Below are 7,774 nucleotides of genomic sequence, written 5' to 3' on the forward strand. Positions count from 1 at the left end.
ACCAAGGACTCATGCAATCCCCCTCTAGTCTCTGTAGATGTGAATGAGCATGCACGAGCATGCACACACACACACACACACACACACACACACACACACACACACACACAGCTTGATCTTCAGTACAGTATTGTTCAGAAGTGGGACCCTTGGGAAGTGACTGAACCACAAGGGCTCTTCCCTCATGAGGACATCAAGCCATTGGTAGATTCCTAGTTAAGAAGACTATGGAGAGAAGGCTGGGATAAGTAGGTTAGTGCGTGTGACCTGGAAGTCTGTATTTTGTTCTTCATGTTTTCTCTTACTCTTCAGCTACCATGAGGTCAGCAGCTTGGCTTCACCACACACTCCCCACCTTGAAGTGCTGACTCACTAGAGACCCAAAGTGCCCAAAGCAATGGGGTCCAGTGACCATGGGCTGAAGCCTTGGAAACCATGAACCAAAAGAAACCTTTCTTCCTTGAGGTTCATGGATATTTGGTTACAGAAATGGAAAGCTGACTAATGCTAGCATTGCATCCTTAAAACTGTGGGTTAGGTTCCAAGTGCATTCCCCCAAGCAGTGTTTGAGCAGAGTGTTAGGAGATGGGATGAAAAGATACAAGCAATCCACAAGGGAGAGGGGGGGAAAGGGAGAATCATTCAATCAAGTACAAAAAGCCTCGAAGGTGGCTGAGCTGACAGCACTGACTTACATCCTAAAGCCCCCAGTCATCTGGTCTAGCTGGCAATCCAGACTGCTTTTCCTTTTCAGGTCCTCCTACCACCACGTCATCCTTTCTCCCTTCCTTACTCCTGTCTCTGCTCAAGTCTTCTGAGCTCCATGCTGGTCCCTGAACATGAAACTGATGCTTACCCGAGGACCTTGGCATTTTCTCTTCTGTCTATATAGACTGCACCCTGCCCAGCTGTCCCCTCCATCTGGTCCCTGTTTATGTGTCACCAACTCAGAGATGTCTTTGTCCAAAGCTGCTTTCCTTCCTCATTTCTCTCCACCCCTTTAGTAGACTTAATTCTTTGTCCTAAATGTCACCGAAACCACACCTTTCCTGGGCTTCTCCTTCTCTAGCGGCTTTCTTGATCAAGACTTCCCTTCTCCTGAGAGTTTCCCCAGTAAGTCTCAAGTGCTTGAAGTCTGTCTTTGCCTTAGTCACCGCCTCTGGGAACCAGCTTTGCATTGAGGGAGAGGGATGCACAATCTGTGGATGCCCACAGCAAATCCTTATAAAAGAGCCAATGAAACTTAAGAAACAATTGAGTACACACTTAAAACTAATCTGAGCTGAGAATGTTCACTGTAATTACACAAGCTCATGATCTTTACTTTTTAATGACACATGTCTGGTTCCAGAGATGTGTTCAGGCCTCCTAGAATCATGTTTACCTAACTAAATACGGGAGGCGGTGCTATAGAGCCCAAGGAGATCACGTGGGCTACAGCAAACAGTCAACAGATGCATGCTATTTATTTTGTTTTTTAGTCTTTTCATATGTTTTCATAAGCCACACAGTCATTTTGTTTATAGGTTACCCCAAAGCAGGCATCACAGACACATGACTCCTACGTTAATGGCAGTGCTGTCTGCCAGGCACACTTCTGAGGCGAGCATCTCCACCATGAGGGTCTTTGACAACAAGGTACAGCGTGGTCACTGCCTCTACTTTCTGTGCCTCACGGCATCTTCACAGCCAAAACATGATCAGCAAAGCTCTGAAATCTCTTTAGATATGTACCTCTTCCTTTAAAAGTCATACACAGCCACCGCAGCAACAAATGTCTGCAATCCCAACATCAGAGAGTACAAAGAAGAAGGATGGCGGGTTCAAGACCAGCATGGACTACATAGCAAAACCCTGTCTCAAATAAATAAATAGATAGACAGATGTAGAAAGACAGACAGCTAAGAAAGCAAAAGGTTCACATATAGCTGTGGTTAAAATAGCTTCATTCACAAAGAGAGAGGGCCCAATGGTTAAGAGTGTTTGCTGCTCTTCACAGACCTAAGTTCCAGGTTCTCTACACCCAGGTCAGGTGGCTCACGTGAATGGCAGCTGCTAGGAATCTAATGCTCCCTTCTGGACTCCAGGAGCACCCACCAACATATACACATAGAGAGATACACACAATAAAAATAACATAAAATTACCTCTGTGTTCTTTTTCTTTGTATTCAAAAGCCTAAACGTATCTGAAAAACTTAATCAGCATATTCAAAGATTCAGATTTTGAGATAAGTGCTCTAACGTAAACATGGAAAAGGAACCTTCATTACTGAAAGAGCCGATTTCTAATTCAACATTTTTCTTCACTTAGAATTTCACATCGGGATTATCAGGCAAGAATCCAACATTTGAAACTCTACAGACCGACACACCAAAAAGGTTCTGAATACAACTCAGACCCCACACACCAAAGGCAATTGTTATAGCCTGCTAAACCTTCCAGGGAAATTCAGCTCAAAATGCAGCAAAGATCATGGCAAACTAAAAGTGTGAAAAAAATAAAAGTAATACAGAAACTCTGTTCTTGGAGATAGTTTTACATTGTGGTTGCAAAATACATGCAATTTTCTTTTTCTGGAAACATGTTTCCTTAAATGTGAGTCCCAACAACCACCACCACCACCACCCCTGCCTTCCCAGTAGGCTGGGATCTTTAGACACAGGTGTTTGGGAGAATTCTGAGCCTTTAAGTACATTAACCTAATTCTACTTCTGGGCAGGAACAACAGGTTCTCCAAGATTCCACCACGAGGGCTATAGTACAGGGCTGGAACCCAGGGCCTTCCATGTGCTAGGCAAATGTCTTACCAAGCTGCAAGCCTTGGCCTGTGGACTCCTTTTGAAACTAACAGGCATTTCATTTCTCTGGAACATGTGTTCTGAATTGCATGTTGTAACTCGAGATCACTGTTTTAGGATAATCGTGGTCCTTTAGAAACTCCTTGTCGGTAGCCTTGAATAGATGCTAGACATGATGCTCTCCATCAGTGAGGAGTGCTGCTTCTTCTCTGTCTAGGGCAGGGTATTCTTCTACTTTCTAGGAGCAAATCATAATGTTACCTTATAAATGAAGACTTCAAAGTAATCAGGTGACCCAACTGATAGATTTGAAACAGAATCCTAACGCTTCTATCAAAGCAGGAAGGAGTCGACGTACTTACAAAAGCAGTGGTTCCGATTTTTTTTTTTTTTAATTTGAATCCAACTCTGGTGACACAAGCCTTTAATCCCAGTACTGGGGAAGCAGAGGCAGGAGGAGTGTCTCAAGTTTGGGGCCAATCTGGGCTATATAGCAAGCTCCAGCACTACATATAAGACCTTAAATTAAAAATATAAAATAGAAATAAAAGCAAATAAAGTATTCATCATTTGACCTTACCACAAAGGAGGCCTTTAGGAAGAGTGAAGTGTTGTTCTCCTAGAATTGCCATGGGATCAGACAAAAAAAAAGAGTAGCAATAAATTCATAAAATGTTTACTTTAGGTGCCAAGAATATCTTTTTTCTCTGCCTAATGTATATCTGAACATACATAGCTAGGCAAGGTGCATGCCATATCTGTTATTCCATTACCCAGGAAGCAGAGGCAGCTGAGGTTACATAGTTACATATGAGACTGGGTGATGAAGGAGACAGAGACGCACAGACACAGAGAGAAAAAGTATATCAACACAACATTGTTTAAGATACATTTTTAAAAATTGCCCATGGCACATGGCATACAGACCTCAAGAAGGGTATCCATGTACCTGCCTTATCCAAACGGTGTTCCAGTGGCATCCGGAACCTCCCAAATGGTCCCTACACCCTGGCTGAAGCTCCCTGTGGCTGCCTTGTGTTTGAGTTATGAAGTGGGCTGTGAATGACATCTAGCAAGCCTCCCTGCGTCAGTATCAAAGCCTCAATTCTCTGTTTTCTGAACTCCTCTGACAAGGTTCTTCTGAGACAAAAGAGAGGCAAGGCAGAACAGCGTGAGTGGAAAGCGGGCAAGTTTTTCACCAAAAAGAGCAATATTTGGGAGTCACCCCACATCTCTCTCCTTACCAATCTGGTGAATGGCTGTTCCACATTGCTTTTCAAAGCCTTTCATCAGGCTGTTGATGAATGGTTTATGGTCAAATGGGGCATACAGAGACTGGGAAGGTGGCTCAGCTTTTAAGAGCACTGGCTGCTCTTCTGCTCAGAAGACCCAAGTTAAGCTCCCAATACCCACACATGGCAGCTCACAACGGTCTGTAACGCCAATCCTAGTGAGATCTGAGGTCTTCTGCTGGCCTCCAGGGCACCAGTCTCACAAATAGTACCAGACATATATGCAAGCAAAACAACCATATACAATAGATAGATAGAAGATGATAGATAGGTAGATAGATAGATAGATGATAGATAGATAGATAGATAGATAGATAGATAGATAGATAGATAGATAGATAGACACTATAAAGCATGTCCATCAAATCCCAGTACTTATGATGGACTGAGAAACAAATGTTCAAGGGAAGGGAAATAACCAAAGGAGATCCAAGCAGAATAATTCACCAGGTGAATTGCCAGGTCCCTTGAGAAGTCAAAGTGCTTCAGCAAGTCTGCATTTTCTCTCCTGCAACATCCAGATACTCCCCAAAGCTGGGGGTGGCCCAAGCAAACAACATCAGCAGGAGCGGCAGGTGGCAGAGCCCAGCTGTCCTTTCTGCAGCATGTGTACCCACGCCCCAGCCCCTGCCAAATGCATCCACACTGTGTTTGATCATGGCATGCCAACATCGATTAAAGCATGCAGAGCTGCAGATCAACAAATGATTATGGGGTGGGTTTGTGGAGGAAAATAACAGAGACATGACACAGACTTCTCCAAGGATGACATCCTGAAAAGATAACCTGAATTCACAAGTGCAGCCCTCTACATACAGACATCAGTTCACTGTTCTTTAGCATGCTTGCATGCACAGGCACACACACACATACACACATACATACCCACACATGGCGGGGGGGGGCATTCAAACACAATGTGAGCAAGAAAGTTCCAGAACAGGGTTGCCTTGCAACCTCTGTCAGCATCTTAATGACAACCTGTGGAAGCTGCTGATGAGATCATCAAATGGTGCTGCCTCTATATTTTTCTCTCTGGCAAGTGGCTGTCTTATTATGCAAGTCAGTTAGATGGTAAATTTCACTGTAAAGTTTAGTCAAATTGACTCTGAGATCGCTGTCTGTTGGTTAGCAGGTCATCAGCCCTAGAACTCAAAAGCTATGTGCTACACATGCATAATAAACACAACTCCTCGTGAGTATTTACCTTGGGAAGAACACTCCAAATCACCCGTGAAGACAAAGGAAATGTTGCCAGTCTGGCACCATTAACAACTGCATTAGCATAGAAATGTCTCGAGTGACACATTTTATAAATGCTAAGAAGTGGGAGACTAGTGGTGTTGGAGGAGATCAAGAAAACAGCAAAATCAGCTCTTTCTGGCAGGAAATCAAGATGAGCATAAGTCTTACCTGGCCCATACAATGACGCAATCGAGAAAGACAGGGAGAACGCAACGTGCAGTCTCACCACCCCATCCAGGCCAGGATACACAGACCCTTCCTAAGGGTCTCTAAGCAGATGGCGAGAGAGAGAACCGCATCTCTCCAGCAACAATCATGGCTCTGTCGTTTGCCCATCCCACTGCCACATCTCCAAATGAGTACAGCATTATCCTTGGAATTCCTTCTGTCTGATGAATGGTCAGGTCTCGGAATTGTCTCTGGTGAGATCCAAACAGAAAGTGTCTCCTCTGCAGAATATAAACTTGCAATTGTGTGCAGCCATGCACTATTCTTAGTGCCTCCATGGCACTGAGGTCAGCTTTAACAAAGGACAGCATAGCTCTTATGGAGGACGTTAGCATCTATGGGGAAGCAGATGTTCTGGATTCCTTATAGATCTTTATAGGAACACAGGCATATAGTTTCCCAACAAGGCACTGTAGGAGAAACCCACCTTAACAAGACAAATCAACCAAGTTGAAAAAAATTATGCATCTTTTCTTAATTTCTCTCCCCTTCCAGCCCTAGCAAGTCTAAGCAGAGGCTAATTAAAAAATAATACCACAAAACTATGAATTAGTCCAAAACTTTGGTTTCGTATTTCAAGAGTTTTGTCAAGAGCATTCCCTGTTCTTCAGTTAGGTGGAGATACAGCATGAGGGAATGGTTCAAGTTTTGGAAGTCCATATGAGGTTGGGGTAATAAAAGCTTCTAGGTCAGCCTCCTCCATCTTTTTGAGGAATTGTTGAAATGTGTGAATAACTCCAGCTACTTCAGCTTCATCCCGATCATTAACTCCTCTGAAAATGCTCATAATGAATTACGAATACTCACTGGGTAGCAAATCTAATTAGCAAAGATTCAGCAATGACGACCCTCAAATAGCCGAGCTAATATTATCTTGTGCGATTGTCGCAATCCACTATTGTGCCTTATACTTTTCTAGTGCCCTAGAACTAACTTTCATAGGCCAGAGAAAATTCTACCAACAGAGAAACATCATTTCTTGAAATGCCATTTCTTGGTGCTGGACCATTAGGAGGGATGGATGCATCTCCCATCGTGAAACTCTGTGTAGCTGCTCACTTGAGGTATGTACAACCTTTCCAACTCTAAGGTTACCCTTTAGTGTGCGTGTGAAGGTGGTTATTGAGGGTGGATCTCGGGATTTCCTTGCATGCTAAGCAAATATTCTACAGCACCCTCAGGATCTCAAACTTTTTTTGCATTGTTAATGATTGAACCCAAGGTCTTGTGGGTACGAGGTAAGGGCTCTACAACTGACCTCTGTTTAGGTTTGTTTGAAAGCTTGTCTCCTTTCAACAAGGCAATGATGGCATGTGCTTTTAATTCCAGCACTTGGGAGGCAGAGGTAGGTGGATCTCTTAGTCTGAGGCCAGCCTGGTTTACAGAGTGAGTTCCAGGACAGACAGAGCAACATAGAGAGACCCTGTCTTGAAAAAAAACAAAAACAAAAAGGAAAGAAAGAAAGAAAGGAAGGAAGGAAGGAAGGAAGGAAGGAAGGAAGGAAGGAAGGAAGGAAAGAAGGAAGGAAAGAAGGAAGGAAAAAGGGAAGGAAGGGAAGGAGGGAGGAAGACGGAAGAGGAGGGAGAAAGTCCCGGTCCTTCCAAAATGCCCTTCATCAATTACTTTCCTAGCTCTTTTATTTAAATTATTAAGAAGGGCTTAGCCTGGCTGGAGGACCCTCTAAGGCTTTTGAACCTCATAGACACAGTAACTAAATTCACTTCTCAAAGTGAAAAGAGGAAACTTTGAAAACCCCTTTGGTTTGGTGCTGACCTTTAATCCTAGTACTTGAAAGGGAGAAGCAGGTAGATCTCTGTGAGTTCCAGGTCAGCCAGGGCTATATAGTGAGATGTCTCAAAAGAAAATGAACAAAAAAAGAAAAACCCTGTTCCTACTTTTTACATTTTCAGTGGGGTCTGAAACAACCCCAGATTTTTGGACTTTAAAATTTATTGAAATTTTATCATCTTTCAGCTTTCCTGACATAAATGACCTAACACTTCTTAAGAGTCCTGGAGAATTGGGAGAAAATGCATCAGTACAGACTGACTCTGTCTAGTCCCTGCTCATACAGTCTCTTCTGTTTTGCAAGGAAACAGGAATGAACCACCTGCACCTGAATCCCTGTGCCTCAGCCCTGTGGTCCTTTAGGACACAGAGTTGGGAGCGGAATTCCACTCTCCTACACTGCTGTGTCTGTGGGGCCAC

The sequence above is a fragment of the Microtus ochrogaster genome, unplaced genomic scaffold (assembly GCF_000317375.1).
Source record: "Microtus ochrogaster isolate Prairie Vole_2 unplaced genomic scaffold, MicOch1.0 UNK3, whole genome shotgun sequence".
In the NCBI taxonomy this organism is placed as follows: domain Eukaryota; kingdom Metazoa; phylum Chordata; class Mammalia; order Rodentia; family Cricetidae; genus Microtus; species Microtus ochrogaster.